The following is a 9,736-nucleotide window of genomic DNA, read 5'->3' on the forward strand; positions in this document are numbered from 1 at the left end:
GCAGCTTTATCATGTCCTGATCGAAGTCCCCTTCAAGTGACGATCGAAGAAAGAAGATTTTTACCACCGTCTCAAGTCATCGATGAAATTGCTAAACCACTTCATGTATCATGATTAGAGATCACTACGAACGATTGGTGCCAACCTTTTGTAGATTATCTCAAATATGATATTCTACCAAAAGATCCAGCATAGAAAATATAGATCAAGTAAAATGATGGAAAAGCCTTAGATGGAAAAGCCTCAAAAGGCAAATACCATGCAGAATGACGAAAGAGCCTCAAAAGGCAATGCCATGTATTCTTGTCTATAAGAATAAAAAAGCAACTTCTCAAATATATCAAAGTTATTTGTACGCCAAATTTAATTGTCGATTATCACTAAACACCGATTATTTTCGCCAACAATTATTACAATCGTCGAATATATCGCCTTTAAATCAATATTATCATTAATCGTTGACTATTATTGCAAAAGTTATTATCACCAAATTAATCGCCAAACTGATACATTACGTTAAAAGCAAATACTATCATAATATTATCAGCAATAACGATTTATCATTTACGGTATCAGAGTGCACCTATACGACAAACCATGTATAAGCCCTAAGTCAACAGCGATGGCGATTTATCATTTATGGAAGTGGAGAGTACCTATACAGCCAACCACGCGTAAGCCCTATCATATCAGCGGTTCATCAGATATTATGCGGGCAACTGTCAAAAGCTAGTGGCCTTAAAAACCCCACGAAGGTAATCACATGCTTAGACCCATGCGGGCAGCGGAGCACGCCTATATGACTAACCACGAGTGAGACCAATGCCGTCTGTACAACTTCCGAGAGTGCCATGGGGGATGGTGAGAGATGATGCCTTTTCGTCAATAGGTTAGACCTTGCAGAAGAAGAAAAAAGTGGGCTACAGTGTGCACTCTTTGGCTTGTCCATAGATAGGCCAACCATGCATAAGACCTCGCAGATTCCTAGCTTGATTTCAGTAAAAACTTATAGGGACGGGCCTCTAAATGAACTACCCCCTCATTGATGGACTGGTGGCCTTAGATTTGGTACCCCTTAAGGTAGCCTTGAGAGCCCCATGAACTCTAGAGAGTTACTGCGGCCAACCCTGTGTGTAAAACCTACCGAGTTTATAGCCCTGGTAGCTTCATTGGGCCCCTCTAATGAATCACGGTTTGTGAACTCCCCGGCTGTGGTGGTTCAACGAACTCATAAGAGTTACAGAAACCATTTGCGTAAGACCCTCGACTCCAACCACTTAAGAGTCTGAAAAACTATGATTGGTCCAATTACTCAAGAGCTTAAAATGTGTGTGAAACTAACTGAAATAAAAAATTAGCTCTGCTCATTGAAAAGGATACCACATAGGTGATATGACACTAACAATTAAAATAAGTTGTCATTTTACTATATTATAAAAATTGCATATCTCATCGAAGCATGATTATGAGCATCAATAAAGTAAACATCATATAAACATATGCTTAGTCATTTACTACATTCATAAAATCCTTGAAAATATGGTCAAAAGCAAGAGTATATCTTAAACAAAAGTAGTGAAATTCATTTATAACATTCTAAATTTTACAAATCAAAAGATTATATGTTAATAGGAACAAAATTTTATAAATCTTTTGACATGCCCAAGCTGTTACATATCTTTGCAAATCCTCTTTCAATTGAACTTGTGTTGTAACATTTGTCAATTCAGCTTCAAGAATAATATTGGCTTGGTTGGGAACACTAGCCAATTCTTTCTCTAGAAAGGCAATAGTTTCTTCATCCTTTGACATCCTCAATTTTTCAAGATTAGTAATACGGGCATTGACTTCCAATTCCTCCCTGATTTTGCTTATATTCAGCTCTTCTTCTTGTTCTCGGACCTCAAGCAAAGCAATCTCTTTCATCAAGAAGGCAATTTGATTATTGATAATTATTTTGTTATGATCAGAAGCTTTCAGGCTATCTTGAAGAGATTGACACTCAGTGCTATAGCCAGATAAAACAACAGTTGTCCGAGAAACTTTTTCTTTAAGAGATGTCATTTCTCTTTGGTGTTCCAAAGTTTCTTGCACAATAACTACACTTTGAGCTAACTCTAGACTATTCACGAAATCATAGAATTGCGACAAAGAGTTATGCAAAGGAAGAATGTTGACATGAGCCATCCTTGCTAATGATTAAGAACAACTAGCGCACTATTAAGATAAGTCCACTATTCAGGATCTTTGAAGGCACTTATAGTGGCAAAAATAGCATTCTTGAAAGCATAAGCATGATCGAAGGCACATTGTCCACAGAAATCTTGTCTAATATGGTGGACACTGAATTAGAACCCACTGATCCACTTGAAGAAGGGACAACTACAGCTGAAAGAAAAAAAGGGAAATGATACGTTGAGAATATTAATATTAAAATATATGAGGACAAAAGAATAGAAAGAAAAGTATACCATCTCTGGGGGTAGGACGAAGGATAGTTGGTACAAAAGATGCTTTTATCGCTAAAGATACAAGCGTATCTGCAACAGTAGCCACAACATTGAAAGAAAGTTCCTTGACTCCAGTGCTTGAGTCTAAAGTTGTTGGAGTCACTATATCAACTGGATTGGAAGGAAATTCAAGACTTTGAGCGACTGGTTGGATGGGAGCCAGACATGTAGTGGTGGCCTTCTCAACATGGATCGAAACATTAACAATTATATCAGCGATTGGTTGAATACGTGAAGCATCCTGATTTACTTCCACACTTCGAGGTGAAAACAATGCTTCTTGCTCTGCTTGTACTTTTGACAAAGAAATTCCAGCTTCCCTTAATGTAGATACCTCTACAATAATAGGAAGCATTGCAAGACCTTGCTCAATTGCATTAACAGCTTCTGTAGGGGAAGGAGAGTACAAAGCATCATAAGATACGAGACAAAAATATTTACACCCGAAGAACAACTAGAACCCCTATAATCAAGTTATTCCTCTTCAAGAGGAGTTACTCTGACAGGAGAAGAGACATCTTAGTCATCCTGTTGAATTTTAGTGATTGAGATATCACCTCTAATTTCGCCTTCTTCACCAATAACTACTTTTGCGTCCTCTTCTTGATTGTCATCTAATAGAACATTTCCTTCATCAATTAAGCTTGTGGAAGAAGATATCTCACTGACTGCGGTTTCCGTAGAGTAATCTGACGAACTATCTTCAGAAGCTACTTGCTTACCTGTATAAACAGTTTTTACAGGAAGAAGATGAATGCCCTGAGAAGGAGGAGAAACTTGCTGAACTTGGACCTGAGGAGACAGAGATCTAGTCTGCAAATGAGTCATCGGAGAAAGGCGAGTCAATTTCATAGTAGGAGAGACTGCAGCCACAACTTGATCTTCAGTAGAAGAGACTGCATCCACAACTTAATCTTCTGTTCATTGAGTATGAGAATACAATGGAGCAGTAAGGGCCTTAGGCTCGCTAGCGGGAGAAGTTCGCCTTTCTGATCACTTTACAAGGTCTAAGGGAGATCCGAAGGCTATCCATCCTTCCAATGTATTAACCGACTTTATCTCCTACATAGGCTCTTCTAGAGAAATTCTTCGACAAACTTGGCCGGGAGTCACCGCATGATCTCTCTCGACAAAATAGCCGATTCCTTATTCCAGCCTATAATTCCTTAATCTAGGAGGAGGAATCCAAATGGGATGATCAACCAGGTAACAATTATGTACCAAGTAGTACTGATGCGTCCACCAACGCATCCAAGCATACGAGGCCTGCAATAGATGATTGAAGTCTGGGAGAATGAAGCGAGAATTGAAGTTCCTCGCTAGGAGTTGCTTCCATATCAAAGCGGACCTACTCCGTAACTCCACATTATATGAGTGACTTCTTCCCTTGCTTGTGGTATAGTTTGATCATAGCTAAATTGTCTTGTGAATCTACTAGGATAGTAGGGTTCTCGCCAGAATTCACTTCCCTCTCGAAGAGGAAGGCTACAAGATCTTATGCAAATCAGAAAAGTCCTTTCAACTAGCTCTAAATGATTGTTATCTATGACTTCTCTGTCTTGGGCCTGATGGGATAGATAAAATGAGAAGAAGTTAATAGATTATACACTCTCATTCTTATCTACGATCCAATCATATGTCTTCTTCGTCATCTTACATTTTTGGTCATGGTATAAAGGAGGACGTTCAAGATTGATGTAAGCCTTTTCAGGGTCACTATACATCCAAAGAAAATATATACCCAACCAGCTAGAGAAATAATGCCATAGAGTGTATGAAGAAGAAGCTCCTATTGCCAGACTTGCATAATGTGTTGTGATATTTCTGAATGCCCTATAAAGAGAGTAGAGAATAGGGGGAGCCAACCCCAGCAACAACAAACAAGGTAAGGCGAATGGCATCTGCCATTTTGAACTTGGCAATACTACTAAACTAAGCCAATATGCAAGGAATGCAGCTAGTTCAGTCTAAGCGTTGAATGTAGCTAGACCTCTTATCTTCTAATGGGTAGATTCCAAATCCAGAGAATGACTGCCAGAAAATCTGAAAGAAAAAAAAAGAGAATGTGAAAGAAAAGACATAAAGATAAATATGTATGTAAAAAGAAGGGAAGAGGGATCGGAAGAACATACCGTAAATATCTCGTAAAGTGTGCAAGCCATTGAAATGGAGAAACTTTGCGAATATCAGGAAATTTGGACATTTCTCGGAAGAGTTCAATAGTAGAAACATAAATTAAAGTATCCCTTTCAGGATCAAAATAGGCTAACTCTGCATTTATGGGAAAAAATTTGTCAAGGAAAGATCCTATGATGGGGAGGAAGGCTATACGATGAATGTCCTAGAGGGTAATGCTCACCTCACCGATCGGCAAATGGAAAGAATTTTTTGTGGAAGACCAGTACTTCAAGAATCCTTTATAAATCATAGTGTCTTTATGAAAGAAATCTGAAGTAGCTTCTATGGCAACATATAGATTGATCTCATTAAGGACTCGCTTATACTTCTAAAGAATCGCATTAACCCATAAATTATAATATGGTCGATGGGAACGAAAGTCACGTGTCCTGAACTCATCATTGCCCTACAAAGAGTCTCTGTTGCAAAAATGTTGTTGGACAGTCTCAAAGTAATGAGTGGGATATAGAGTGTGGGGATTATAACACGGAATGAGGAATCGCATGTATGATATTTGTCTTGTCTTCTACTCAAGTCATCTCTCCTTAATAAAGCCTTCTAGAATCTTCATCTCTTTTATAACCCAATTCGTGACAAAAAGTAGTCAGTTCTGTGTCATGTGATCGAAGGGTTCGCTTTGAATCATAGAGAGGTGGCGATGAAGGTTGATTGGAATAATGATGGTCTCATCCTTATAAGGATTCTTGAACTTATTCATAACCCAAGCATCCTAATAACATTTTTTGTTATGTTCTCTTATCTTATCCTGAAGAATTTCATCTTTGCTCTTAGAAGGATGAAGGAGGGGAAGATTCGACAGCTGCAGGACGAGTACTATCAGTATGGAAGTTGGTCGTAGTCTTCAGCAAAATTTCCTAATCTGACTCATGACCTTCTCTTAGTGGCTTCTCTATTTCACCCATCGCTATTGCATTATAGATTGGACTAGCAAGGAGATGGATGCGATTAGAAAAATCAATGATTGAAAGATTTGGTTTTTTGAAAAGAGAAGAATGGTCTTCGAATGATCGAGTTCTCTTTTGGGGGTGATCCTCTGTAGATGATAGAGGGTTTGAAGATTCAACGATTTATTCACTATGGGAAGAACGTAGTCTTTTGGATCGAGCCATTGAAGATTGGAGGAAATTTTGGCAAAGTCTATGTACTTAGAAAATTCTACAAACAGACAAGTCTGTCACACGCAGGTTTTATTGCACGCTGATTGCTGTTGCGCGCTAAGTCCTGTTGCACATTGAGTCTTGTTGCGCATAAGGTTTGGTTGTGCACGGGGTTTTATTGCGCGCAAGGTTTGGTTGTGTGTTAAATGTTGTTGCGTGATAGAAGAGTGACGTGCAAAGGGTTTCTCTCAAAGAAAATTCTAAGTGACTGAATAGAGGCAGACCTCCATAAATATAGTAGTCTGAATTCAGGTCCATTACGTAGACCCGATATCGCAATGAACATGTTGGTTGCACATGAAGCTGCATGAAGAAATTTTTTCAAAGATTAACTTGATCCTCCATTTCATCTAATAAGGAAGATCAAATGAAGGATTAAAAGGGCATCTGTTAGAGTACAAAAAATTAAGAAGAGAAAAGTAAAGAATAAGAATTCATTGTTGTCTGTTGCGCGATGTGCGACAGAAGTTGGGAAGGGCCATTGCGCGGTGCGTAATGAAAGTGCATGGGCAATGGAGATATCCGTGTGATGAAAGTCTATCATGCAAACAAGGTCCTGATTGCACGGATATAAGGGTTCACACGTATGGGAGTCTATAAACATCCCACCATCCTCTTCATTTAATTCATTCAGATATTTTGGAGTAGCAGAGAAGATTGCAAGTACCTTAGAAGATTCAGGTACTCAGGGTACCTGTTGCGAGGCATGCAACGAGTGACCTGCACAACAAGATGAAGTTGATCACTTGTGGCCTGCGCAACATGTCCATTGTACAGACAGCAAGTTTCAGATAAAATATTGTCATCTTGAAGACATTAAGGAAGGCTTAATTCATGATAAGGGATCAAAGCACTTCAAGTTTACAAGATCAATCAAGATAAATATTATTTCTGCACAACGATTTCTCCAATCAGAAGATTATATTGCAATTTCAAATTGTTACCGAAATCGATATTTGGATTCATTTAATATTTTTATTTTATATTCATGAATACTTGTCTTAGAATCAAGGGATAAGATGAGGATATAAATGAATTCAGAATCAATAAATATACATATTATGATGATCATTCTCTTTATATTTTCTTTAGTTGTTATCAAATAAGATAATCCGCGAATCGAATACTTTTCATTTCTTGTCAAAACATAACATTACAAAATACTAGTATTTTTAGAGAAGGTAAGTTGAATTCATTGAGCACGCAGGACAACTAGATATATAAACTTATGCTCCTAATTGATTGGTAAGAACCTATTTGATTGATTATTTAAGTTCTAAGGCTATAGGTTTTCAATTTCTCATTCTCTCTTCTTTACTCATTCATACTTGCATACATAAAAGATTATTTTTTGAAAGAGGATTGCAATTTGAGAATTGAAGATTATGTCACGCATGTTTTGCTCGGGACTAACAAAATGTTGGTTGGGGGGTTTGTTGAGTGTCAAATATTGCATATTTTTCCTTGTTTATATCTTGGTTTTATGAACATGATAATGCTTAATGGGTATATTTTATACATTTTTTGTCTTGCAAGGTGAATCTGAGAGCTTGGAATAAAAAGAGTGTTAAAAGCATGGAAGTTGATGCTTGACAATCACTAGAGCAAGGGATGGATCTTAGGAGACCAACATTAAATATCTCAAGATCCCAAGATTCAAAGAAACTAAGTGGAGAAGGAAGGAAGTCACAAGTGCAAAGTGTAGAAAAATAGAAACTTTTTAACTCATTGTTGATGACATCGAACCCTGTTCAATTGCATCAAGATTTATAGGAATTTCAAGATTAGTTGCTAGACTAATTGGCACGATTCTTCAATCTATTGAAGAATAGTTCGATTGCATCGAAGCATGTTCGATGACATCGAGAATTTTAAGGATTTATGGAGTAACTCGCAAGACATTTTCTAGATGTTTTTTAAGTAATCGAAAGCACTTCGATGCAATTGAAGGTGTGTCTTCGATGCTATCGAAGCATGTTCGATAACATCGACAACTTACATAGTGCAAAAGGACGTGACTTCTGAATTCAATGCAAACTAGGATTTTACCTTCGATGCCATCGAAAGTTGTTCGATGACATCGAAGGCGTTACGTAGAGTGCGTAAATTTGAGGCGGTTTCCAAAGTGGCCGAGCAAAGCCCATATATTTAGGTTTTTCAAGGATTTCTAACGACGAATTAGGGTTCAATGAGCAGAGCAAAAGGGTGGAGTAGCCTCTCAAGAGTTTTTCTTCTTCCTTAGTTTCTTTTTAATGTTTTGTTTAAGAGTTTTAGTCTTAATCATGTCTATGATTAACTAAACCTCTTAACTAGAGCTAAGAGTTGAAGCTTATAGTTTGTTTGGATATTTGTCTCACCTTGATTCAAGTTTATGTTGAACTTCATTGATTTTTGGTTTGATTAAAAGAATATTTTCAGTTTTGTATGGTTTATTGTGACTCCAATTACAGTAGATGTTGTGAGAACTTTGAATGTCTTTTTACTTGTTTTAAGTTATGAGATCTGTAAAATTCGTGATTTATACCATTGTCTCCTGGGCATGGTGGATGGTTGAATTCCCTTCTGATCATCACAATGGTTCTTCATGTGAGAACTAATTCAATGAGAAGTTCAAGATTATTTTAATTATTGCATCTTCCAACTAGATATGATAGGACTTCGATTCCAGTTGTGTTTATTGAATCAAGTGAGGTAGCATTTTAACAGCTGCAAGTGGATCCTCGGTGTTGTAGTTCCTATTTTAATTGATAATTCTTTCACAATTATTCTCAAATATTCTAAATTTTAGTTTAGTTCTGATTTTAGTTCTAGTTTTAATTATATTTCAGAACACATACAAGTTTAATCCCTGTGGATTCGACCTCAATCTCACCAAGTTACTACTACATCATGACCCTGCACTTGGGGTTATGAACAACCCTCTCTAGAGTAATTCTTCTTCGGGGTTGAGGGAAGTTATGGCCATTGTATCCTGCTGCGCTCCTACCCTTAATGCCACAAAATAACATTGACGGGCCTCGTGCTAGTCTCCCCTGAAAGTGCCCTGGTTTGTCAATTAGCGTGAGTATTGAGTCAGCCAGGCAAGGGAGCCCCATAGGAAGATCATTCAAACTTAGCCTCACATCCCATGTCCCAAAACATCAGATATATAAAAACCTTAAAAATGATTAGAACAACATAAGGTTTAAGGTGAGAAAACTATTTTACAAAATCAGGAAAATTTCTAAGTTTTCTGCTTTTGTTGATTTATCGAAAGGTGATTCGATGAAATCGGACACTGTTATCAATGACCTCAAAATGAGAACTTCAGATGTCCAACAAACTCCATGAATCCTAGACTAAATTATCCATGAATCGATGACAGGCTCGATATCATCGACTTTTGAATCTCGAGTTCATCGAGACGACTCGATAAAATCGACAACTAATCAGGTTGCGTCCAGAATGTAGTTAAGGAAATTCATGTGATTTTCGATATCTCGAAGAGAGCCTCGATATCCTCAAAATTCAAATTTCGATGATATCGATGGACCTTCGATGATATCGGATTGGGACACAAATCTGACCAGTAAGCTTTCAGGTAAATTCATTTAAGTATTGAGGAGTACCCGATGATATCGATCATATCGAGACCAGGTCGATGTCATCGAAATAAGACACCAACTATCCAACAAGCTTATAGGAAAGTTCCTTGAAAATATCGATGAATCGAAACTGGTATCGATATCATCGACGTTCAAAATCAGGTGATATCGAGGGATGATCGATCATATCAATACCTGTTAAGTGTCAAAGGCAAATCTCCTTTCAAGTTTTCAAATGTCGAGGAATCGAACCATGTGTCGATGAAATCAGAGTTCGAAATCCGAT

This window comes from Magnolia sinica, chromosome 7 (assembly GCF_029962835.1).
Source record: "Magnolia sinica isolate HGM2019 chromosome 7, MsV1, whole genome shotgun sequence".
Taxonomy (NCBI): domain Eukaryota; kingdom Viridiplantae; phylum Streptophyta; class Magnoliopsida; order Magnoliales; family Magnoliaceae; genus Magnolia; species Magnolia sinica.